Source organism: Heterocephalus glaber, unplaced genomic scaffold (genome assembly GCF_053883595.1).
Source record: "Heterocephalus glaber isolate CG9 unplaced genomic scaffold, H.glaber_assembly_v1.0 deba00000943, whole genome shotgun sequence".
In the NCBI taxonomy this organism is placed as follows: Eukaryota; Metazoa; Chordata; class Mammalia; order Rodentia; family Bathyergidae; genus Heterocephalus; species Heterocephalus glaber.
Window position 1 is genome coordinate 2,374,048 of NW_028258175.1, and position 26,332 is coordinate 2,400,379.

The 26,332-nt window shown below is 52.3% G+C and overlaps 1 protein-coding gene across 4 annotated transcripts in view; it reads left to right on the forward strand.

Annotated features, from left to right (window-relative positions):
- Gsg1l (GSG1 like) overlaps positions 1 to 26,332 on the forward strand; it is a 196,427-nt gene that overhangs the window by 18,800 nt on the left and 151,295 nt on the right. Inside the window, exon 1 of one of the 4 annotated variants that reach the window (XM_087209081.1) lies at positions 8,713 to 8,788. The exons of the other annotated variants lie outside the window; for them this stretch is intronic. The gene's annotated coding sequence lies outside the window, so the exon portion shown is untranslated. Of the gene's footprint in view, positions 1 to 8,712; positions 8,789 to 26,332 lie in introns of those variants that run through there. 4 annotated transcript variants of the gene reach the window in all.

Genomic DNA, 26,332 nt, shown 5'->3' on the forward strand with positions numbered 1-26,332 from the left:
TTCGAGCTACCATTAATCCACAAAGACCCCGGTGTGGGAAGCAGAGCTATTATCACGATGCAGCGTTTTAGGTAGCAAAGTGCTTCCCAATATTTTGTTAATTGAACGCGGCCCCATTAGAGCCCCTCCCGCTTGCTCTTGAGGGGCCACGTGGGCTGGAGGCTGAGACTGGTCCCCGGAGGGGCGAGAAGCTGGTAAACAGTACTGCCAGTGGGGTTCCCACGAGAAGAGGGTGCTCACCTGCTTATTATTTAAAAGGTGCTCTCAAAACCATGTAAGATACATGTACTTCAAATGTAGCTGTGACTAGCAAGTGCAGAGGCAGTGGGGAACCTACCTGTGGGCCGGCTGGGGACCCTGGCAGTCAGTACCTTACCTTAGTGGCACTCTCGACTGGGGGCCTTTTTGCCCCCTCCCCATTGAAGGTTGTTTGGGGGGTCTCACCTGGGGGAGACTGTCCCTTCCCACAGGACCCTTGGCTGTGTCTGGAGATGCGGGTCCTGCCTGGGGGAGCCGTGACTGACACCAGTGGGTGGGACCAGCAGAGCTGCTGGGCACCCGTAAAGCACAGGGCAGCCCCGGGATGGTCCCCACAGCAGGAGGCAGAGACATGAGAGTCCACCAGAACTGACCTCGCCTCTCGGCTGCCCTTGTCTCTACTCCCGGCCCCGAGCCCCCTGTGAGCCCTGTCTCTGGTCCCTGACTGGAGGAGGTCACAGCTGAGTCAGCCAGCACTTCTGCAGGGACCCTCGAGAGAGCCGGATGCCCCAGACATCTCTCCTCCACAGTCTTCTGCTCTCTACTCGCTGCTTTGTCTTCTTAGTGTATTCTTATATTCTAATAGAATATATTGTAATTATATATATTCTAATAGTCTTTTTCATCGATTATTCTCATAAACATTTCTTTACATTTTTGTAGCCTTAATAATGATCATTACTAATGGGATCATACTCCATTCTATTCACAAAGCACCATTTCTTGACTTATTCCTACGTTACAGGACATTCATTTTATTTTATTTTGTTTCTATAAAGTTTAATACCGTAATGATTATTTTGTTCATTGAATTATTTCCTTAGGACAATTTCCTACATCCTCTCTCCTCCTCCTCCTCCTCTCCCTCCTTCTCTCCCTCCTGCCTTTCCATATTTTATTTGACTTTTAAACATTTGAAATAATAATATATGGACATGGCTTTAAATTCAAAGGCACAAAACAATGCACAGTACAAAATCTCCATGTTCCCAGCTACCCCCCTCCTTTCCCTGGAGCGACCCCTGGGAGCATTTTTCAAATATTTACCTACATCCATTTAAAATTAATTGGCATTGCACTCTGCTCCTGTTCTGCCCTCATCATGGGTGCAGGTGGGGAGCAGGGCTCCTTTAGATGTGCAGGCAGGAGAAGGCCTTTCTGAGGAGGTGACACCTGAGTTACCTACAGCATGGTGAGATGGGAGGAAGAATAGCATAGGAAGAGGGAGCAGGTGCAAAGGCCCTGTGGAAGAATCAGGAGGCAGCTCTGAAGAACTCTGAAGAGGCCAGTGGGGCTGTTGGGGAATGAGAGGGCAAATTGCTTGGGAGGGGCCTAGTCCTTCAACACCTTATCAGCAGCAATATAAAATTTGAATTTTCTTCCAAATACTCAGGGATGCCTTTGAAGGCTTTTAAACAGGAAGGGTGTAGGCTATGATCTGAGTTTACCAAAAGAACAGTCTGACTGATGGGTGTCAGGGGAGACACTGGTGACCCGGCCTTGGGTAGGGGGCACTGGTGGATTCAGGAGGTAGTCTGAAGGCAGAGCCAGCAGGAGTGGCCGACACTTGGATGCAGGGTGAGGAGGAGGGCAGTGAGGCCAGTGTCTAGATTTTTGTGCCCATTACTGAGATGGAGAAGACTGAGGTGGGGAGAGGCTTTTATTTTTGTGCAGTTGATAATGTAGTGGGAGGGAAGGGATCTTTTTGTTGTTGTTGTTGTTAAATTCTTTTATTGGTACATTGTAGGTATACAACACAATTACATTTCTCATTGGGAATTGTACCTTTACATAATGCATCTTGGTTCTTATTTTTTCCCCATTCCTAGCCCTCCCTTCACGCCCTCCACCCTTCCCTATTTACAAAGACTTTATTTCCATTTTTTCCATTTCTCATCCTTTTTCCTTTCCCTTCTTTCCTTTCCCCTGCCCCTCCCACTACCCCTACCCCTTTGGACCTTCTCTTCCTATTTTGCATTATCAATTATTCATTCTAATCATTGGTACATTTTAGGTATACAACATAATGACATTCATCATTGGAAATCTGCACCTTTACATAATCTCTCTTGGTTCTTATTTTTCACCCTTGCCCAGCCCTCCCTTCAACCCCTCCATTCCTCCCTATTTACAAAGATTTTGTTCCTATTTTTCCATTTCCTCATGTTAATCCCATTCCAAGGGATCTTGATTTCAGACCTGGCTGTTACGTTTGTCACATGTGTGTGACAGCCCAGAGGTCAACTAGACAGGTGGACGCTCAAAAACCTCATCCCAGAGAACAGAGGCCGCGCTGCCAGAGATTCCAGGAGCCGCAGGATGGGCTGAGATGCCCCGGGGGCCAATGCGTCCATCCGACTGTGAATCTGTTTGTTTCGCCCTAACTAGGCCAGCTCTGTGTGTTCTCATTCATTGTCATTGTTTATTTTGTAATTTTCTCATTCTTTTTTTTGGTACCGGGGATCGAACTCAGGACCTTGCACTTGTGAGGTGGGCAGTGGAACCACTGAGCTAAATCCCCGGCCCTGTACTTTTCTAATTTTCAAAAGCAAACGTGGTCTGTAGTGAATTTCAAGAAGTGTTGGGGCTGCTTGTATTTGGATTCTAGGGTCTTTTGTGCTTGTCTCCGTGGCTTTACCTAATCTGAGGTGAGAATCAAAGTCTGATGGAGAGCAAATGAAGGAAAAGGCCTCCCCGGCTTTGCAGGCGCGTCCATGCCTCTCCAGCCATTCTGCTCTGAAAGCTGAGAGGTGCTCAGTGGAGAGGAACCTTCTGGGAAGGAGTCAGAGCTCTCTCTTCTCTCGTGTGTCCTGAATACCCAGGAGACGCAGCTGTCTTGCAATCTTGCCGGGATGAATTCCGGTTGCTTTTTCATTGTAAGTCCGAATTTTCTCCATTTTCAGATTATTTCCCTTTCTGGTGGGGCTGTAATTCCTTGCTGAAGTTCAAGCATCCTCAGGACATGTCTCTCCTCCTAGTGATGACGGGCCCGGAATCAGGGAAAGCAGTCTTCTCGGAGTGGCTGCTCTGCTGTACTTGTCTGCACACTGTTCACTCTGTCAGAAACAGCGCTATGGGTGCCCAGAAAGTGAATTGCGCATCTGCGTTAATGTATCTGCAGGGCAGCATTAACTGATGCATCCAGCAGATATTTATGGGACGCCATCTGCGTGCTGAGCCTACACCCCAGCTTGCCACAGAGAATCTGGGGTTTCAAAGTAGGCAGGAAGCTGTGACGCACCAGCGGTCACCCCTCTCTAAGTGGGTAAATGGGCACATCCATCTGTGACGTAGGGGGGCCTCGACCTCTGGACACCTGCTTTGGGAAAGCTAGTGAGTGAGTGCAGGTAACAGTGTTCAGTCTAGTGTGGCAGGGATGTACCTCTGCGCTGGGCAGGCTGAACCCCATCCTGTCTCATTCCCGTGGTCCCGAGTTCCTAGTATGGGTAGAGGAATACAAATACTGGAAAACTGGTTGATTGCAAGTGACCAGTGTAAGCAAAGAAGTGCATTTTTACTGACTCACGTGAGGAGAAAGCAGTGTGGCTTTGGCTTTGGCTGGATCTGCTTGCTAAGTCTCAGTCTCCTCTCCCACTCTCTCTCCCTCCCCTAACTTTCCTTTGTCGTTCTTACTGCTACTTTTCCCTTTTGTTTTCTCTATTTTTCAGATGCCTGAAGCCCGAGTTTTGCACAGGAACTGTCCGAGTCCCAGAAGGGACTCATGAGCCAGGCCTGGTAGCAGGGATGCACTGTGGAGACAGTGAGGCCTGGCTCCTTGTTCCCTTCTGGATCTGCAGCCAGGGCCTCTGCAGTCCCACAGCCTGGGCTAGGGGTTCCCGAGGGAGAATCCAGGCGCAGCGTGGGAGGAGGGGAGAGGTGCTGGAAGGCAAGACAAGCAGCTTCTTTCTGCCCCTGAGCCTTTATAAGCAGCTCCCTCTGAAAAGGCCCGGCCTGTCCCTCCCGGAGGAGGCTCTTTTCTTTTCTCAGGGGTGAGGACTGCCATCTGGCCACTTCCCCGTTCTGTGTGTCCACAGCTCACAGAGAAGCTCGAAGTCACCTCTGCACACTGGTGTAGTTTTTGTATGTCGGGGACACAACGGGTAGTACAAGGGTGGCTTTGCACCCCAGAACACATTACACTGATGCTCTGAGAGGCTGAGACTTCCAGGCGGTCCCTATGACTTCTGGGTTGTTGCTAGGACTTCTGGTGGCTTCTGCATTTGCATCCTTCCAGCCTTAACTCAAACACTGCTCCCTTGATGCAGTTTTCTTGGCCCCTCAGAGATGGTTACTGGGTCCTCCTCCCTGTTGCTGTTAATGAGGCTGGGGAGAGGGCTGCACATCAGGCCACACCAGGTTACTACCTGTGGATGGAGCAATCACTGCCCTGTCTCTGTCTCCGGCCCTGGGAGGGCCTGGGAGGCTACGGTGAGGCCCATGCACTGGGAGACGCGCTCCGAGGAGGTCAGTCCTTATGACTGAGGAAATACCGACTGGGAAGCTGCTCCAGGCAACCAGAAACTCCGGGGTAGGGCGGTAGCCAGAGAGCTCTGTTCATGACCATCATTGAAGCCTTGAGGAGGATCAGTGTCCCCAGGGCTGTGCAGGGTTGAATGTGGCCTTGAGTGCCTCGCAGAGAGCGTTCCCCTGCGCGGGCCTCATTCGGGCCTCCTGAGCAGCCTTCTTCGCCCTGGGCTGGAGGAGATCAGGGAGGATTGGAGAGGGCCTCTGAAACTGTCTTTAAAGTACATTCTTTTAAAAAATGTAATGTATTTTTTTTTTTTTTTGGTACCAGGGATCGAACTTGGGTCCTTGCGCTTGCGAGGCAGGCGGCGGAACCACTGAGCTAAATCCCCAGCCCTATGTAATGTATTTTTAACCAATACATAAAAGTTATAATATAATGGGTACTTTGTGATGTTTCAATACCTGTTTAAAATATATTATTGTGGGCCGGGGATTTAGCTCAGTGGTTCCAGCACCTGCCTCGAAAGCGCAAGGTCCCGAGTTGAATCCCCAGTACCCGCCCCCCCCAAAAAGAAGAAATATATTATTGTTCAAACGATTCCTCCCATAATCTTCATTCTCTGCCAAATTCTCCCTCAGGACTGCACAACCAGTCCATGCACGCATGCACACCTGTGCACGTGCTGTCCTTGTGGCTTGCGAGTTCTGTGTAGTTGGTATCTAGTACCAGAGTAAGATTCTGACTCAACAAACAGTCGCACCCTAAACAGCATTTGGACTCCATCACCCACTTGTCCTCCACCCATTCACCCACAGTCTGCGTGGCCCCGGTGAATCCGTTCTCCCTCTGTCCATCAGCACCCATCTGCATCCACCTGTCTTTGCCCATCTGCATCCACCCCTCCTCGCCCCGCACTCCCAGCTCCTGTTACCTGTCATGCACGGTCCCGACATGGAACACAGGATCTGTGGATGCCTCGCTGGGCCAGGCACTGCTACAGACTGAGTGGCTGAGAGGGGGAAGACGATCCCTGCCGGGAAAGCAGAATGCAGTGAGACGGACTGAACCCAAAACACGAGTCGTTCACGCTGGTGTCAGCAATTTGTTTCCTGCGGGTGATTCCGCTGACAAATAAAACACTTAGAGTCCAATAGAGACAATGGCAACAGTTCGTGTTTGTTCAGTTCTTTTCACAGCACATTTGCCCGGCCTCATTGGTTTCATAATGCCATTCTCTGGGGGCAATTACTGCCGCCTCCATTGCTCCCATGAGGAAACCGAGGCCCAGCGGGCACAGGACCCTTATTTGGCGGTGACGGGGAAGGTACTCAGATGGGGCCTTTGGCGTCTCGCTCTGTATAGAGGCCGGTTTCTGCAGCATCACTGCGTGCGGGGTGAGGATCTGTCCATCAGCTGGCGCAGGCTGTGTGACACTCAGTGGGACCACACAAGGCTTGTGCTCTGGTGCCTGCTGTCCACTACCCTCCTAAACATAGCTGGGCTGGCTTCCACTGCAGGCTCCAGAGGCCCGAGGCCTAGGCTTCTCCTCTGTCCACTGCCTTTTCTCTACAGGGAGCCACAGTGCCTCCAAGGGGAGTAGTTCCCACTTCTGCCTGAGGCATGTAACATAAGGAGCACCAAGTCCCCTCTGGACAGTGTAGTCTGCTGGGAGCTGAGGCTGGCTTCCCTTTGTTCAGAAGAGATTAGCAAGTGCTAGAGAGGCATTAAAGGCATATCAGCACCAAGCTGAGACCTTCTCCTTCGAAGTAATAGAAGCACAGGAGGAGCATTAAAAAAGGGAACATTTGTTTTTCTCTGAAAACTAAAAGCTTGGGCTCTGAAGCAAAACTGCCTGGGATTTATGTTATTGGTTATGCAACGAGTACTAATCCTTATTAATATTACTCTTATAGTTACCATGGACTGAGTTTAAAAGCTACAAAGAGGATAGTGGAGTGGTAAGGGTTTACACTTTGGAATCACAGGCCTGGCTCCATCCTAGGTTTGTCATCTTTTGCCTTTGCCACTTGGTGAGTGACTTGGCCTCTGTGAGCCTTAGCTCACTGGCCTGCAACCTCAGGACTGGATGGAAGAGGTGATGAAGTCGTGGCCAGGGAGCTTTCACTACATGCCTGGTGCGGTTTTAGGCACTTCAGTCGGACTAACTCACGTGGTCTTCACGCCCCAGGCAGATCAGGCCTTGGAACAGCAACACAGCATCTTCCCAAGGCCCTGCAGCCAGTACCAGGGAAAGGAGGGGTTCGAACTCGGTGTCCTGGCTCTGGGACTCCTCCTGGGCATATGTGGAAAGATTCTGAAATGTTCATGTGCAGCTTTCTGCCCAATGCTGGCCCAAGAACAGGAAAAGAAGCAGAGATGACTGCTGGTTAGCTGAGACTCCTACTTCTACTGATGGAAATCCTATGAGCTGGGGCCAAGAGAAGAAATTTGTGTCCTTTGATGAGCTACAAAGTCTAGGTGGTGCCAGGTTCAACCCAGCACAGCCCCAAAATGTCACAAAAGTCTCTTTTATTTCTTACAGTCTCTGTTCCATCCAATATACTAGCCTCTAGCCACGTGTGGCTGCTAGATTAAAATGTAAGTAATGAAAATCAAACCAAACATCAATTAAACCCCAAATAAACTTTACAGTTTAGTTCCTCATTGGCACCAGCACATTTCACGTGTAGTTGTGTTGGAAAGCACAGGACAGTGGACCATGCTGCGCTCTGTGGAGATCAGCATGGTTCCTCATAAGCCTGGAGCTCAAGCCCCGCCTGCCTTGTAACCCTAGGGGGAAGAGTGCTGCTTTCCCATAGCTCTGGCTGAAAAGGCTCAAGAAAGGATCTCATTGGCCTGATTTATATCATGTGCGTATTCCTGAGCCAATCACCATGGCCCTTGGGTATGAATGAAGTCCTCTGATTGGCTGGCCTGAATCAGGGTGCTTCCCTCCATAGTGGCACCAAGGGCTGCCCAAGGAACAAGGAGTAAGTTTCCAGAATGGGGAGAGGGGAGACTGGAGAGTGAAGAATAATACATCATGATAGATGATGTTACTTTTTCACAATTACAATCACTTCTCAGGATCAGTGGGGAATCGGTTCCAGGCTTCCCCATAGATACCAACATCTAAGGATTCTCCAGTCTCTTGCATAAAGTGGTGTAGTGTTTGCATGTATCCTACACACATCCTCCGGTGTACTTCAAATCATCTCTACATTCCTTACAGTACTCAATACAATGCAAATGCTATGTAAATAGTTGTTAGACCGTACTGTTTAGGGAATAACGGCAAGGAAGAAGCCTGGGCATTCAGCACAGAAGTGATGTTTCCCCCAAATGTTTTCCATCTAGGATTTCTTGGACCCACGGGCGCTGAACCCACAGACAGGGCCAGCACTATCTTCATTTCCTCCCCACCACAGCTGGGTCGCAGAAGGCTGCATGAGCCTCCCCTGCTGATTTGGACCTGGTCATTTTTCGACTATGCAAACACAAGCAGGGGTGACACCTACCGTATGTGGGGATCGTGAGGGTGTGGCTTCTGCCCAAGGACATCCTGCTGCAGACCTCGCTGGTCCTTCTGTGTGGATGCAGAATGAGAGCCGCGTGAGCTAGGGACTTGGCAGCCGGGACTAGCTGAGCGCAGCTGAGCATCCAACCAGCTGCCCTCATGGAGCAGGCAGAAGAAACAAATGCTTAGTGTGGAGAGCTACTGAGATCTTAGGACTCTTTGTTGCAGCAGCAAAAGCTGACACATACATTCCCAGTCCTCTCCCTTCTAGGCCTGGTCTGGTTCTGCTCTAGTCAGCTTTGGGCTTCTGCCCAGGTCATACAACAGGGTGTGGCTGAACTGTGGCCAGATCTGACTCCAGTAAGAGCCAGCTAGGGCTGGAATTCGAGAGCTCATGACATTTCTGAAGGGGGAGTTTTCTGGAGATGGTGCGGCACTGGAGCCAGGCCTGGAGGACAGGTGACACTGACACAGCAGAGAGCATTTCGGGCAGAAAGACCAGCGTGAGCAGAGTCAGGGCAGGCGGTTGAGTTCAGTCCCTGCAGGTAGGTCTCATGGCCTGTTGTTTTATTGTTTGTTTGTTTTGTTCTTTGTGGTGCTGGGAATTGAACCCAGGACCTCTGCACTGAGTTACATCACCACTCGTTTAAAAATTGTTTCATTTTTGAGACAGGGTCTCACTAAGTCCCTAAGGTGCCCTGCCTGCACTCGCAGTCTTCCTGCCTCGGCCTCCCTCCCACAAGCCCGCACCGCTATGCCTGGCTTCTGTCCAGCATGTCTTCCTCTGTCCACTCCTCTTCAGAGGAGGCACTGAAGGCCTGTCAGTGCCCCTGGGGGGCTGGGAGGCATGGCTCATTTGCCTCGCTTTCCTGCACCCGTCTGTGATGTGGCTGGTGTGTCCATCTCCTGGGCAGGCCAGGACATTCTGTTCACTTGCTATTCCCGTCCCCAGCTGCTGCCATTAGACTGCTGTAAGCCTGGCTCTTTCTGCAGGATACTGTGGGACCTGCATGGCCCTCTCTTTGCTTCTGCAGAGTTCTTGTCACAGTTGTGGTCAGAATGACCACAAGAGACCCCAGCTGGACAATCAGACTGCTGTGATTGTAACCCCACTGTTTATTGAGCACCTACTTCTGCTGGAGCCTCTTGGGGCTGCTGTAGCCCAGGAGGGCTTTGGTACATTGAGAAATCTTTCTTCTTTGGGCATGGAGGGTGGGCCCCACGGCAGCCATGCTCAGCCTCCCCAAAGTGCACTTGTTTGTGGACAACATGAACAGCTGTGCTCGCACCCCTAGGTCCTGTGTAGTCAACACCTCATTGAGTCCTTACATGGTGCTATGAGGCAGGCACACCCTTCTTTTCCTCTAATTTCACAGACAAGGAAACTGAGTCTCCAAGAGCCACAGGACCTTGTTTAAAGTCCCCAGGCAGCAAGTGCAGGAGCCGCTCTGGCTGTGAGGCGGCCTCTCTGCACTGTGGCCACCTCCTGCCGGCAGCAGTGTAGGCTACCCTCCTGATGGCTCTTAGCTGATTTCCCAATAATTCTCCCCACGCCGTTCTGGGGCCTGTTGTCATTCATTATTTCGTTTTGTAGCTTCATAGACTGTTTTATTTTTCGCTCCCTGTGGCTGGTTGCTTGGGAGCAGCAGAGAACCCAGTGGCGGCCTGCTCTAAATGCATCGTGTCAGATGCAAGTTTGTCTGATTTACTATCAGAGTCCCGGCAGCACCTTGTCGATTCCATTTCCAGCTAATTTCCTCCCTGATGGCTTCCATGGAGGTAAGCCTGTGCTCGCTTCCCGGGACCTCTGCAGCCCCGGCACCATGATGCCTGCACCTCCTGTGAGATGGTGCGCTGCCTTTGGCCCCGTGGCAGGGGACGGTCATACCTATCTAGGAGGACCTGCTTTTTAGGGGCCAGAACCTCAGATCTTGGCAAGAGCTTGGGTTTGGAGGTGAAAGACCTGAATTCAAGTCCTTGTGTTACCACTTTCTTGCTGTGTGGTCTCAGGCAAATTGCTTAGGCTCTCTGATCCTGTTTCTGCATCTGTGGGGTAGACAATAATGAGATACTGTTTTCCTTCCCCAAGATGCAAGAAAATCAAACACTTCTGAGGCCACAAATTAGTAAATGTATAGGAACATAGGAATCTTTGTTCAGTTTTGGGGAGAGAGGGTATTAGTCAACTTGGTGTCACTGTGACAAGATGCCTGAGAGAATGGACTTAAAAAGAGGATAGGTTCATTTGGCTCATGGTTCCAGACCACTGTTGCCCTGGGGCTGTGGTAACATGGTACGTCATGGTGGGAGTGGACAGCAAAGGTGGCCCATTGGTGGGGGGCTGGAGTGCTAGGATCCCTTTGAAGGCCATGCTCCCAGTAACCTCCCTTCCTCCTGCTGGGCCTGGCTCCCTAAGGGTCCCCTAGGCTGGAGGCTGAGCCTCAGGCACACGGGATTCTAGACCCCAGGTATGGGAGGGAGGAGCAGTAGAGCCACAGTGGACAATGTTTCTGTGATGTTTATTGAAAACGCCATTGTACGGTACACCTGGGGACACAGATGTGCAGGACAGTCACTGCAGCCTTGGTCAAAACAGGGAAAAATGAGAAACAAACAAAATGTTTGCCACTGGGGGAGGGCTACCTGGTGTGGGACAGTCAGTCTACAGACCATGCTGAAGACATTACAGAGAATGAAGTAAGCCTAGAGGGGACTGCTGGATAAGTACTGTCAAATACAAAGAAGCAGTGTTAAAAAGACAGAAAAATAGTGATGAACTGATATTAAAAAAAGAAAACAATATATTTTCTTAAAATCTTACAAAATTGTGACATGTACATAGAAAGGTACAGAAACTGAGGATGCCCTGCCTAATGGCTTTTTGAGACAGTCTTTCAAGCTGTCCCTGAACTCCTGGGCTTTAGAGAGCCTCCTGCCTCAGCCTCCTGAGTAGCTGGGGCTACAGGTATGTGCCATCATGCCCAGCCTACTTACAGACATATTCCTCATCACTGGCACACAATACTCAATACTTGTGGATTAAAGGATGAGGTTTATTTTGGCTCACAGATGTGGAGGTTTCAGTTTCCAGTTGGCTGGCTCCAAGGCAGGGTGCATGGCAGAGGCACGCGGTGGAGAAGCGCTGCTTAGCACGGTGGCCGGGAAGCAGAGGGAGCGAAGGGAGGAGTGGGGAAGAGACAGACCCCTGCAGGCCATGCTGACCCACCTCCGAGGACCTAACAGCGAGTCAGCTATAAACTCATCAGGGTGTCCGACCCCTGTGATCCAAGCCCCTCCCCAGCCCTCACCTAGGAGCACACGAGGCTCGGGGGGCATCTAGGCAAAACCACAATGATCGCCAATTGGACCTCCCAGAACTGCTACTGACGTCAAAAATTGAACAATGCCACCACCCCACAAGCTCCTTATGCCAGTTCTTTGACTCACTTTATAATCTCGCCACCTAAACCCAAGCATGCTGTGGAATGCAGTTTGGGCTGGCCTTTTGTGTCCGTGTGCGCACGCGTGTGTGTTCACATCCAAGATGTCGCAGTGCCTGTTGAGTGCCGCCTTGCTCAGCATGGTATTGTGGGTTGCTCTTTGTGGCAGAGTTTGGGGGGTCAACAGCAATGCGCATGGTTAGGATGGGGGGACTGGGACCCACATGGTGAGGACGAGGGTCTGGGAGAGGCCAGTCAGGGAGGGACATGTTCCCAGGAGCCCGGAGGGCCTCACCTGCTATCGAATTTCCCTAAAGGAGAAATGTGCTGATGCATTATTTGGCTGATTAAATTTTAGTAGAGCAAATTGGAGAAAATAAGCCCTGTTTGCCAGAGGAACCAGGAGGTGGAGTGAGTGAACGGGGTGAGTCCTGGGCACAGAAGAGGCCGCCAGAGGGAAGGGAGAGGACCACCGGGAGGCACACACTGAAACTTCTCAGAAGTGGCCAAAGTTGCAGTATACGGAGTGGTCAAGCACTCTGGGTTCAAGCCCTGATTTCCCTACGCACCAGTTGTGTGACCTTAGCAAGCAACTGAACTCCTAAGTTTTGCTCCTTGCCAATCACTCCAAAACTTAGCGGTGTGACAGAGGGAGAGAGTGCGCTCTCCCTGTTCCTGCGGGCCAGGAGTGCAGAAGGCGGCTCTGGGCTGGTCCCTCAGCAGCCTGTGGGGGCTGGAGTGTCTCTGCCAGCCGGCGGGCCCTCGGCACATGAGCCTCACACGGGGCTGCTGGAGGGTCGCCTGGCACGGGGCAACTCTCCCAAGGAGCAGTCTGAGAGCAAGCCAGAAGCCGCAGTGCCATTGTGCACTGGCCTGTGAAGTCACCCAGCAGCACGCTGTTGTCCCCAGTTCAGCAAGGGGGACCAGGCAAGGGCACAAGGCCCAGGAGCTGAGGCTCCTGAGGACTCTCGGGCATGGCTACCACGTCCCTCAGCAGTGTGCACTCCCGGGTGTCTGTGAGGATGAAATGCAGTACTCGGGTGTGGCCGCTGTGTTGCACGGGACAGAGGACAGAGTCACCGTTATGATTCCAGACCCGCGGACCAGCGCAGCTGCCCCATTTCCCTCCCCGACTGTGGAGTGGCGGCAGGGAGCTGGGGCAGCCGCCGCGCATGTCTCTGCTGCCTGCTGCCTGCTGCATGGCCGCGGCCGGGTCTCGGGGCCCAGCCAGACAGTGGTGCTGCCTTGCTTCTGAGGCCACTGAGTCCCAACTGCAAGCAGTTGCACACCAGGCCTCAGAGCCCAGGGTGGCATTGACGTGAGTGTACCTGTTCCTGTCGCACGGCACAGGACACCGGAGCGTCCTCAGTGGTCGCTTTAGCTCAAGGAGCCAGAACTCCAGGGCCCGGAGGCCATGTGGTAACCCGGACTTGGGACGTGCCCAAGGGGAGAGGGCCATGAGGACACGGTGACCCGGCCTCGGCATGGGACAGCGAGAGGGGTAGGGACTGTGGCCACAGGAGAACAGCCCCGCAGCCCGGGCCACTGTTTTCCCCATGCTGACCGTCAGGGCATGGCCAGCCCTGCCTGTGTCCACCCCCACCCCGTGTGCTGCCGCTGGCCCACGCTGCAGGGAAGGCCACGCTCTCGGGCTGGCTGCCTTGTGCCTGGTCCTGCAGCTCGGCTCTTCCTGCTCACAGGCAGCTGGGCAGGGCGCGACAGCAGGGCCACTGGCTGAAGCCCTTGCTGCTTCCAAAGTGGAGCTTATCCCTCAGCCCCAGGATGGAGCAGGGTCGGAGCCCAGGCAGAGCAGGGCCTGCCTAGCATCTCAAGGAGGAAACAACCCAGCAGGGCCTCTGGGCTCATCTTCCACGAGACAGGGCCTGGGCTACCTGACAGGGCTGAGGACATGACAGTGCGGCAGGTGCCTGTAATTGCACTGTGATTTCCCTCTCCTTCCTTGTCCATGTGACAAGGAGCCTGAAATGGGCACATACTTTCCCAGCTTCCCTTGCAGCTAGCAGGGACTAAGTGGCCCAGTTCTAGCTAGTGAGATGTAAGCAAAACTCTACTGGGGCACTTTTGGCGAAATCTTTTCCCTGTGACAGAAGGACATGGGTATATGAGTAAAGTTTTTCTCATCTGCCTGGATACTATTTGCTTCCTGGATTTGGCAGCGGTTGGGTGGGGCTGTGATGTCTGGAGCTGCAGCAGCTATCTTGTGCCTCTGAGAATTGCAGACCTAGATTCCTGACCTTACCAAGCTACTGAATGACCCTTAGCCACGTATTGCGGCTTTCTGGTGTGGTAGATAATTGAATGCCTTTACTAATTAAGCAACTGCTAGTTACGTTTCTGTGGTAACCAAAAGCTTATTCCTAGTGTTACAGGTAATGTTTGGGCATGTTCTCTAAGGGTAGGGGGAGGAGCCGGGAGTGTCCTTTCAGTGTTCAGAAGGGCATGAATCTGGCTATGCTTCATCTATTCTGTCCCTGGAACCATTTTGTTTCCTTTTGCTAAATTTCTCAATTAAAACAATTAAATATGAAATATCGAAACCATATTTAAAACCTATTTGAAAGACTTAATGATAGTGATAAAATACCTGTGCACTCACCACCGAAGTTTTGGACTATCGCACTCTGTCCTCAACTCTGTGCTCATCACTCTCTGCCTTTCTTTATGGCTCCGCCAGCCAGGTCTTCCCAGGCTAAGGCTGCTTTTACTGCCCTTGGGCTCAGAGGTGTGACAGAAGGGTACTCTGCGCTGCTTTCATCCTGCATGGTGTACGTTGTGTTTCTGAGCGTGCCTGCGCGTGTTGGTGTGTGTGGGAGTGGGCCTGTCTGTTTCATAGCTGTGCCCTGTTTGTAATTAGATTAGTGGGCGTGTCCTACACTGACTCCATGGTCGGGGACACTGGCTTCCTGTTCTTGTCCCGCCCCTTGGCTTCCTGTTCTTGTCCCCGCCCCCTTGCCATCCTGTTCTTGTCCCGACCCCACGGCTGCTCTGAACCTGCTCTCCTGTCCTGGTCTGAGGTCTTGCCCTAGAGTGGGCCCCGAGTCAGAGCAGGCACGCTGCCCTCCTTGGGGAATGCGTCTTCCCGAGGGGCTGCGCCAGTGCCCACTCCCACGGGCTGCGGCGATGCCTGTGTGGCTCGCGCCTCACCACACTTGGTCCTAGGCATGTTCTGTTCTCTGTGTCCGAAGCCCATCTCTGACCTTTGAGATCCCTGCTGCATTGCCTTCCGGTCACAGTACCCACACCTGTGTAAATGACTGTGCTGGAATGAGTCTGGGCACTGAAATAAGGCCCATGTCCCACCCCAGGCTTTTCTTTGGGTCCTATTGATTTTGGAGTTTCTAATAGGAGGAAAAAGCCAATTTGATATTCTCAGTCATCAAAACTGCGCCTGATTCAATTTGCCCACAAGATAGTGAGAACTTTTCTTGAAGGTCAGTGTTCAATTTCTCTCCCTCAGTTCTTCTGGGCTACGCATTTTGAATAATCAGCTCCAAGGGTGGAGGCAAATGCAGTTCTCAGACTAAAACTGGAGGATGCTGTGGGCATGACAGGGCAGGCCAGAAGATCGGCGAGGACATCAAGGGGCCCTCTGCTGCCTCTAATTATGACCTTGGACAGATCACATGACCTCCCTGATCCTCGATTTCCCCTTCTATCAGAATGTGCTAATACGGGTTACTGCTAGGAAAGGTGGGGGTGTGAGCCATTTAGCCAACGCGGCCTGCACCAGGGACTCTGCAAATGCTAGCAGCTCCCTAGCGCAGATCTGATGTGTGTGGTGGGGCGGTGGGATTGAGGAACGTTGCAGGCATTATTGCATTCCTATAAAACCCCACAATCTGGAAGATCGTGTGCTAACAGGAATGTGGCTTAGGAGAAAAATAGAGTTGGGGTAGATGGCTCAGATCCTAGGGAAGCCTGCCACGTGGGCACCAGCAAAATCAATGACAGGTCTAGTAAGGTCGCAGCTCAGCTCCTCCGCTTGCCCCTCAGCGACACTGGCACCTGCCACGCTGTCCATCAAACAGTCCGGCTTTCAACCCCAGGTGCCTGAGGGTGGCCTTGAGAGATGGGGCTTGGGGTCGTTTATTTCTAATCAGGACCATTTTCATCCACGGTGAGCACAGGACTGAAAGTACCTGCTTCACCACACGGATGCCCACTGCTTCACAGAGGTGGGGAGGATTTTGCTGCTTCTTTACCTCAACTCGCCATATCCCCTGATGCCAGAGCCTGGAGACAGCACAGAGGCCCCTAAGCCTTGAATCAGACCACTGCTGGTGTCAGGGGAAGGCTCTTCTGCTTCCTTCCTTAAGTGCTTCAAACCCCGCTGAGGCCATTTCTTTAATTGTGCTCATTCCTGACTATCTAAAAATGTTCATGTGCCGGGGAGGTTGGGCACGGACACAAGTTGCCAGTGCGCAGGCACCCTCCCTGTTGGCCTGGCACAGGGACCCTGCCTCATCGCAGAGTGGACTGTGCCTTCTGATGGGCCGAGGGCCACAGCACTGGGCCGAGCCAGCCTGCTGCCCATTTTAGTTTTAGAGTTTTGACTGTGGTTAAAAAATTCCACATAACATACAAATTCCCACTGTACCCACTCTTGGGCCTGCAGTTCAGTAGTGTTAAGTGCATTTGCACCCTTTTGCCCACTGCCTGTTTTGTAAATAGTTTTATTGCAACATGGTCATGCCGGTTTGTTTGTGTATGATCTCTGGCTGCTTTTTGCTACTATGCAAAATTGTGTTTTACATGTAATTGGGACAGGGACTCTATGACCACAAGACCTTGTCTCTTTACATGAAAAGATTTCCGACTCCTGCGCTAGAAGTATGAAAACTGTCAATGTCCTACCTCCCTGGCCTTCTGCAGCCCGAGTTCCTCCGGCTCTACTCCTGCCCAGTATTCGCGGAGTAAAGCTGGGCTGGCCCAGTGGAAAGGCTCTCCGATCCCATCCGGTGGCGGTGGCAAGAGCTAGCCACTGCCAGCTGCATGCGTCTATTTCCTGTTGCTATAGCAAAACACCCAAGCTGGGTAATTTGTAAGGAAAGCACACTTAGCTCCCTGGTGTGGAGGGTGAGTCCAAGACCAGGCAACCTCAGCTCTGGCCTCCTGGCGAAGTCACAGCCGGGAGTGGGCATCGTGGTGGGATCATGCAAGACGAGAGACCACAGGACAGGGAGCCGAGACCAAGCGGGGCGGGGGTGGGGGGGGGCAGGCTTCCTCCTCCAACAGAACTGCCGCTTGAGACTCCAGCGCTGGGCCCTTCCCAGTGCACAGCCCCAGGGACCGAATTACCTCCCACTAGGCCCCGCCTCTTAAAGGCCCCACCACACTTTAATACCACCACTTTGGGAACCACACCCCCGGAACCTTTGGGGTATGCACTCAAACCACTCCAAAGCAGAGCCTCAGCCACACTGCCCTCGCCTCTCCTCTGTGGTGCCCAGACCAGATCTGCCTGGAAGGGAAGCTCCCCTGTCTGAATCTCCATCTATCCCTGGTGCCACCCACACTTGACAAAGACTTACCCTGCATTTGATAGGATCTTGCAAGGGTGTTTTGTTTTTTTTTTGGTTTTATTGTTGTCCTGACCTGGGGTCAGATCTCCCGGAGCCTGGCAAACTCCCTGCCTCTGATGCTTTTGTCCCTGGAAACCACTGAGCTCTGACCTAATTAAATGGAAATCGATTCCTACAACCCTGGTATTGGTCTCTGTCATCAAAGGGCACTCAATGCTGCCTTGGACACCAAGGGGGCTTCTCAAAGCTTACAGCCCAGCCAGGGCAGTCCAGGTAAGACCTGGAGCAGGTTTTTTCCCGAGAGGGCAGGTCAAGAAATTCCCAACTTGCTTTAGAAAGTCACAGCAGCAGTGGGATATGGTGGCTCATGCCTGTAATCCCAGCACGTTGGGGAGGCTGAAGCAGGAGGATGGAAAGTTTAAGTTCAGCCTGGGCAATTTAATGACTTAGTGAGGATCTGCTCTCAAAAAAATAAATAAAAAGGGTGGGAGACTGGGGATGTAGCTCAGTATTAAGGCCCCAGGTTCAAACCCCAGTACAACAAACAAACAAACAAACAATAGCTTTATTACAACATAATAGCTACTCATTGCCAAAAATATGGCAGCCCCATAGGATAAAAAGAAAAGTAAAACAATTATTCCCTTCCCATGTGTTTATCTCCACTCCTCCATCTAGTGTGAATTTCCCAGGGTTTCTCCTCTATAACCAGCCACAGACTTGTGTAAAGCAGTGGCAGCGTGGCGTGTGACTCTGCCCTTTCCTCTCCCGACAGCAGGTTCCAGGTGTTTCCCAGAGCTGCACATGTGGGTCTGCCGTATTCTCTTTCATGGCTGTTTAGCAGTTCCATCAAAATACACCTGCATTTATTCAGAATACGGACCTCCTTTCAGCCAAGAGCATACACCCTCCTCCTGGAAGTCTTTCTTGGTGCCTGCAGCATGAAATGGCCACTTCCTGTTCCAAGTTCCAAGGTCTCCGTGCCTTTCTCAGGCCCTACATCAGTCAGGGAAAGGCTGTGCATGACCGAGAAGCTCTTTCCTTCTTAGGTGAGCGTCTGGGTAGGTGGGGCAGCCCTGCCACTGCAGTCACTCCAGGACCAGGATTCTCCCAAGTGAGTGCTCTGTATCCATGAGGGCACCTGCTCTCTGCATGGTTGATATAGGCACTCAGGAGTCAAGAAGAGAGTGTAGGGAGGTCAGCACTGGACCATCCACTCACAAGCCATTGGCAAGAGCTCTGCATGGCCAGGCCTTGCCTGGGAGGCCTAGACATCTTCCTCAGCTCGGAGGAAGGGAAACAGATTGTGGAGACAGCAGATCATCTTTGCCACAAACCTCAAAGGCTTAACCTGGGGTTTGGGGCCCCCATGTTTGTGTTTCCTGTTGGTCAGCTTTCTGGTACTATAACAAAATACCTGAAATAGTTCAATAATAGAGAGAAAAGGTGTAGTTCAGCTCATGCTTCTGAGCCTCTGGTCTGAGATCGAGTGGTCTCATTGTTTTGGGCCTATGATGAGGCAGCACTTCACGGCAGAGCAAAATGGCATACACCAAGAGCCAGGAGAAGAGAGGAAGAGGAAGAGCCAAGTCCCAGGATCCTCTTTGAGGCCATGCGCCCAATAACCTAAGGACCTCCCACTAGGCCCCACCTCCTAAAGGTCCCACCACCTCCCAGTTGGTGCCACCTTGGGAACCAAGACTTTAACTCATGGGTCTTTGGGGGTCATTCAGCCACCAAACTCCAAGCCTGGCCGTGGGAGTGGAAAGGTAGCCAGAGCAGGCTCCAGGCCTGGTCCAACTCCACACCTCCACACATCCAGCGCTGCATGTGACTTATGCTGGGGCCTGGCAAATGCCAAGCCAACACATGGTCATGGAGCCATTGGATCTGAGGGTGCGGACTCCGAACAGGACCACTTGCTCCTCCGGCAGGCATCCAACACACATGCGATCAGAACTGCAGAGCAGGGACCTTTTCTGTGTTAGATTCTATTTCCAGCCAGTCCCTACCATGACTGTAAGTGCCACGAAGACAGGTCTGTCTTTGTATGCTCGGCACCTGGCAGGATGCTGAGCACGACAGGCACTCTGTCCTGTACATGTGAAGGCTGTACACTGTATTGTCTCCAGTTCACAGATGAGGGAATAGAGGTGCAGAGAGCTTGAGTAACCTTGGGTCACACAGTGTGAGCTTGAGCACCAAGACTTCTGCCTGCTGCCTCCAGAGCCTCGCTGCCAGAGCTCAGTGCAGTTAGCAGAGCATATGATGCGTTCCACCCGGGGTATTAATAGGGTCTGTTTCAGGGATGGTGGGAGGGCAGAGGAGGGCAGGGCTGACTCAGCCCGGGGGAGGGCTGGCTGCCTGGAAGAGGCGGTGACCTGGAAGGCTCAGGAGCCGTGGGCAGTTTGGAGTAGCTATAGTGACTGCATGGGAGCGGGAGGATAGGGCCGAACCAGGGCTGCTATGGGCTGCAGGCAGGTGGCAGAGCTAGCCAGGCTGGCTTCGTGTCTTACCGTGGAACTGTGAGCAACTGTATCAGTTAGGATTTGAGTCTAGTCGCTGAGCCAAGCTCCCAAAATAACAGTGGTTCAAATGAGCTAGCTGCTCTTTTCCTCTCTCACATAGATTCTGAACTGGTCATGCGCCACAGCTCCACACTCGGGTCCCAGCATCCTTCTAGATAGTGGCTCCACTGTCCCCAAGGCACTGTCCTTGTCCACGTAGCCTAAGACGGCTACAACCGTGGCCAGGATCCAGCCCCCAGAGAAGAGTGTCATTGGCTATTTGGGGCCAAAGCACGATCTATCTTATGTCAAACTTGAAAAATGAGGAGGGTCCACCTCAGAGTCAAGGTTCTGGCTTCTCCTGGACCAAGGAAGAATCGGCAATACTGGGGTACGTGTGTCCACGACAGACTGAGCAGCACGGTCCCTTCCAGATGGGCTGATGTTCTCCCCTTCTCTGCAGTCCCCACTGCCCCTCAGTCTCTGAGCCGAGGCCATGGGCCTGTAGGTGTTGGTCCTCTACACCAGCCCCTTCCTTTCCGTCACCCTGGCCCCCAGGCTTGAGGGCCCACTGGGCAGTGCCCTGCAGGCTGCTGAGCTGGTCTGCTCCTGGCAGGGTGCTGGGACAGACACTGCCCCGCTTTGTGGGGAAAGCCACCCTTCCTTCCAAGCAGCCCCCTGCCCCAGTCCTTAGCTCCCAGGATGAGGCACTTCTCAGGGTCATCTGAGCCTGTGTGGCCATTCACTCTCCTGGGAGCTCCATGTCACAGGCCATCCCCGTGGGGAGCCGGGCCACCAACCTGGTCGGGTCTTCATGAGCCGTCAGATCTCCTGCCCTCTGCAGGGCTCCCAGACCTCGTCCGCCATACCAGAAAGGGCTGTGGTTGGCATGGAGGGACTACCACCTCACTGGGAGGCCATCCTGACTTCCGAGGCAGTTTAGAGCTCTTTGCTGCATGTGGGTTTTCAGTCAGCCCTGTGGGAGCTCTAAGTGACATCCTCCCACCCTGCCTGGGGACAGTGGCCCAGTGCAGATGTGCCACGTGGGGACATTTGCCACTATCATTCTTTTTTTTTTTTCTTTCTTGTACCGGGGATTGAACTTGGGTCCTTGTACTTGCACAGCAGGCGGCGAAACCACTGAGCTAAATCCCCGGTCCTTTGCCACCACCATTCTGCATTAGTCCCATCCTTGGCTTCTGTCCTTAAGAGCAAGAGGCCAGCTTCCAAGGGGTGTGGTCTGGGGGGTGGAAAATGGCTTTGAGATGGTGGCCCCTCAGGGTCAAATAGCATTTTACAGATCACAAAGGGCTTCCATGAACCATTCTGGTCTACTTGGTTCCTCCCGAGTCCGGCTTCCTCAGCATCCATGCCCTTGGGGACCGAATATGTCTGGCACAATTCCTTCCAGGCCACCTAGTGTCTGGGGTCCAAGGCCTCTTTACTGTCCCCCTGCCCCTGCCTGCTCTGCACCCCTGGTTTCTCCTGGCCGACTTCCCTCCTGAGTGGGGTTAGCTTCAAGATAAGAAGCTGTCCCTTCTTGGGTTTCCATGGTGACAAATCCCTCTAAAGAGTGTCTGAGGGTTTTGCTGACTTTACGCAAGGTCTATAGGAGGTTCCACCGAGCAGTGCAGGTCCCACCCCTCCCCTTGTGCCTGGGTTCCCAAGGAGTCCCAGAGCTGTCCTGCTGCAGGCAGAGCCACTTCCCTCACCCCTGTGGGCAGCTGGCCTACAACCTGTGTGTGACACTCACCTTCCGAGCTCGCCTGGTGTGCCCGGCAGGACAGCAGAGCGCTCCTTTGTCCTTGAGCCAGTGCCCTGTGTGGGGCTCTCTCCTCGGTGCTGGGGCTCTGTGAGGGGGACGGCGAGCCCGGCCTCGTGGAGCTCATGGCCGAGTGGGGAGACAGATGGCAGTACCCCCGAGCGCTCTGTGCCCATGCCCTAGGGCCAGGGGAGGGTGTGCAGGGACTGCCTTCAGGGTGATGGTGCAGTGTCAGGCCTGGCTGGGGCGGGGTGTACAGGGCTGTGAGAAAGCCATGGAGGGGACCAGGGTGGGGACATCTCGTACAGGGCCCCTGGCCACAGCAAGAGCACTCGGAGTTAAGGGCGTTCTGATGCCTGCCCCGCCAACCACCTGCTGGTTCTTTGTTAAAGGCCGCAGGTGTCTCCAGTGTGCAGCGGGGCTGTGATCCACTGTCTTGGGCCCTGAACACCAGTGTGTGACCAGCAGCTCCCAGAGGCAGGAGGGCTGGGGGTCTGACCTACCTTCCCGAAGGTCTCCCTGGAGATCGGGAGGAGAGAGCAGCTGGGAGCCTGTGGGGGTCTGCAGTGGTCCGGGTGAGGAGCAGCAGTGACCCTCAGTGAAACCATTTGGCCAAGGTCCTCAAATTACCACAACCTCCATGGCTTAAGGCAGCACAGGGGCCTGTGCTCACTGTTCCGAGGGTCAGTCTAAATCAAAGTGGCGGCAGCGCCCCCTAGGGGAGACCCCTGCCCTGCTCTCTCCAGCACCTGGAGGCCCTGGGCTCTGCGCCTGTCGCCTCCCCATTTTCAAAGCACCTGCCACCCGTGGTTCTGAGCATGTCAGCTTCTCCTTCTCTCCCCCGACTTTGACCTCCTGCCTCCATCTGGGAAGGCCTCTTATGATTCCATTGGGCCCCTCTGGATAATCCAGGATGATCTCTCCAACTCTTGATCCTTAACTTAATCACATCTTCGAGGTCCCATCCGCCGTGTCACAGATTCTGGGGATTAGGATGGGGACATCTTGGGTGAGCATTTTTCAGCCCACCACAGTCGGGGTCCCCCCTCGAGCAGTGCAGGGGCTGCAGTGCAGCCTGGGACCCCCTCTTCTCCTTGGGGGCCCTGGGGTGTCCCCCGCACTAGGCAGGGTACCCCTTTGCTTCTCTCCCGACCTTTATGCCGTGCCTGCTCCAAAGGGCAGATGTTGTCCTTGCGCTGTTCCCAGGGGCTCTCCAGTCCCTCCAGGCCCGCACACCTCCCTGTGGTCGCCAGAGCTGCTCATGGCTCGAGGGGGTGCTGGTGTCTCCCTGGTGAGCTGTGCGGTGCGGCCCACAGATCACCATGCCCTCCTGATGGCCACTGTCAGGATGTGCTAGTTTCCTGTGGCCGCTGTAACAAGTGACCACAAACTCAGTGGTTTCAACCACACAGAGGCGTGACCTGATGGATCTGTGGGTGAGAAGCTCAGTGTAATCTCCCTCAGCTAAAATGCATGTTTGTGATGGTTAATCAGGGTGGTTAACCTGATTGGAGGGGAAGCGCCTAGGAAACTGGGATGCACTTTACCAAGAAATAAAGCACCTTCCGGGTGTGTCTGTGTGGGGTTTCCGGAGGCCATTAGCATGGGCGTGGGGGCACATCCGGCAGGGTGGGGTGGAACGGAGGCTGGAGCAGCCCACCAGCACCCACTTTCCCCTCGCTACTTCCTCTGGCGTGATGCTCCCTCCTCCCCCAAGCCCACAGCAGTGGAACCAGCTATGCGAACTAAAGCCTCTGAAAGTGCGAGCCAAAATAAATCTCTCCTTCTTTCATGTTGTTTATCTCAGGTATTTTGTCATCGGAATGGAAAGTGGTGGACACACCGTTGCAGGCTGCAGCTCTTTGTTTCTGAATATTGCCTTGGAGTTGTGGGACCGAGTCCCCATTTTCTTGCTGGCTGCAGACTGTGGGTGTTCTCAGCTCCTGAGCCCCCTCTTTCATCTTGCAATGGAGCAGTGCTGGGTTGAGTCCTTATTTCATTGCATTTCTGACCCTTCTGCTGGCATCTCCTCCTCACCACAGCTGGTGACTGTGCTCTGCTGTTCAGGCTTGGGCTGCACTGTGTCCCCGTAGGTCACCAGGACAGCCTTCCCACCCAGAGCCTGCAGCTCTCATCACATCTGCAAAGCCCTTTTGTCACGGAAAGTAGCGCCTCGACAGGTTCTGAACCTAAGGCGTGGCATTTGGGGGCTGTTCTTTTCTACCACACTGAATAATGAGAGTGATTATGATGATGTGAATATGTACTGTGTCTTTTGCGGCAGCTCAATGAATCCTGAGGGACCCTTTGAGGAATTCACCATTGTCCACTTTATGGATGAAGAAACTGAGGCAAAGAGCGGTTAGTTAGATAACACAGTGGGTTGAATTCTGAAAACCGCCGTTCACCCCTAGTCCTGTAGAATTGTGACCTTAATTGGAGATGGGATCTTTACAGAGGCAATTAAAGTGAAATCATTCCTGTGGGTCCTAATGCCTTTACAGAAGGGAGTAATTTAGAAGGACAAACACACCGAGGGAAAAGAACATGTGACATAAGATCAGCCACGTGCAAGCCAAGGAGGTAACCCTGGCTCCCCCACAGACTCCGAGGAACTCTGGTCTGGGACCCCGGCCTCCAGAACTGGGAGAGTCAAGGCCCGTGGTCCTGCCCCCCCGTGGCACAGGCGCTTCTCCTGCTGTGGTCTCCAGTGGGTCCCTCTTTGCTCCTGTGTCCTTCTCTCCCCTTCCTGGTCTCTGTGTCCCTGGCCCACCCCGTCCTGATTGTTTTCTTGTCCCTCATCTTTTTTCTCTCGCACCCCCCACCCCGTTCCTGGGCTCTCCTGTCCCCTCCTCCCTCCCCTGCCTGAGCGCCCCCAGCCCTTTGGAAGCAAACTGCTGGCAGGTGGAGCCCATGGGCGGCATCCAGGCTGCCCTGCTGGCTCATCTTGGGCCTCTGCCAGCAGAGCCGAGGAGGAGGAGGAGGAGGAGGAGGGTCGTACAGCCTGCCCCAGCCTGTGGCTGCCCCGTGCCTCGGCCCTGCCCTGCACACAGGAGCCTGGGCCTGAGTGGCCCATGATACCTGATGTGGGCACCAGCAGATATTTTGCCAGTGTGACCCTGCCACACAGATGCTAGTTTTTCTGCTCCTGCTCCCTAGTTTTGGTGTCTTCTTTTTTTTTGGTACCGGGGATCGAACTCAGGTCCTTGCACTTGCGCAGCAGGCGGCGGAACCACGGAGCTAAATCCCCGGGCCTTTGGTGTCTTCTTTTTAAAAATGATTAATTAAGTTTTTATTAGTACATATGTGCAGTGCATGTTTACAATCCTTGTGGGGAGTTGGTCCACATACATAACACATCTTAGTGCTTTTATGCTCCGCTTCCCCCTCCTCTCTTCCCTGCTCTCCATGTCTTGCTGTCCTCATTTGCAAAAGATCTGTCTTCCTGTTTCTTGTTATCTAGCTTTTACTTTCCTCTTTACTTATATTTTGGGTCTCTCATATAAAAGAAACCATGTGATATTGGAACTTGTGTGTCTGATTTATTTCACTGAACGTTATGTTCTCAAGGTGCATCCACTTTCCTACAAATGACTCAAGTCTATTCTTCATGTACAGTAATATTCCATTGTGCATACAGGCCAGATTTTCTTTATCCATTTATCTATTGATAGACAGATAGGTTGCTCCAAAGATTTAGCTATTATGAGCTGTGCTGCTCTAAGCATGGGTGTACATGGATCACTGTAACGTGATGACTGTAACTCTTTTGGGGAGATACCTAGAAGGGGAACAGCTGGGTCAAATGGAGTTTCTACTTTGAGTATTTTGGGGAATCTCAGTACTGATTTCCATAGTGGTTGTACTAGTTTACCTTCCCATCAACAGTGTTGAAAGGTTCCTTTTCCACACAGCCTTCCCAGCAATTTATTACACTTGATTTTTTGAGGATGGCCATTCTTTCTGGTGTAAGATGGAATCTCAGTGTTGTTTTAATTTGCATTTCTCTGTGATGTCAAACATTTCTTCATGTGTTTATTGGCCATTTGTGTTTCTCCAGTGAAGTGTCAATTTGTCTTGCTCACATTTTGATTGGGTCTTTTATTTTGGAGGGTCTAAGTTTTTGGAATTATTTATGTATTCTAGATATTAGTCCTCTGTCTGAGGAATAGACGGCAAAATTTTCCCCATTCTGTAGGTTGTCTTCTCACTCTGTGGTTTCTTTTGCTGTGCAGAAGGTTTTAATTTGATGTGATCTCATTTGTTGATTTTTGGTACTATTTCCTGTGCAGCTGGGGTTTCGTTCAGGATGTCCTTGCTTATGCCTGAGACTTGAAGTGTTTTCTCTATTTTGTCTTCTAGCAGGTTAAGTGCTTCTGTTTTAACATTTAATTCTTTGGTCCATTTTGATTTTAGTTTAGTGCATGGTGAGAGATATGGGTCTAGATTCAGTCTTCTGCATGTGGACGGCCAGTTTTCCCAGCACCATTTATTAAAGAGGCTCTCTCTCCTCCAGTTTTTGTTTTTGGTCCATTTGTGAAAGATCAAATATTTGAATGTGCTTGGGGTTGTTTCTGCATCCTCTATTCTGTTCCCTTGATCCTTGCATCTGCTTTTGTGTCAGTACCATGATGTTTTTATCACTGTAGCCTTGGAATATAACTTTAAATTGGGGATTGTGATGCCACTCACTTTGCTCTTGTTACCAAGGATTGCTTTTGCTATTCTGAGTCTCTTCTGGTTTTATATAAACTTTAGGATCATTTTCTCTGTTTCTATGAAGAATGTTGTTGGTATTTTGATTGGGATTGCATTCAATCTGTATATCAGTTTTGCA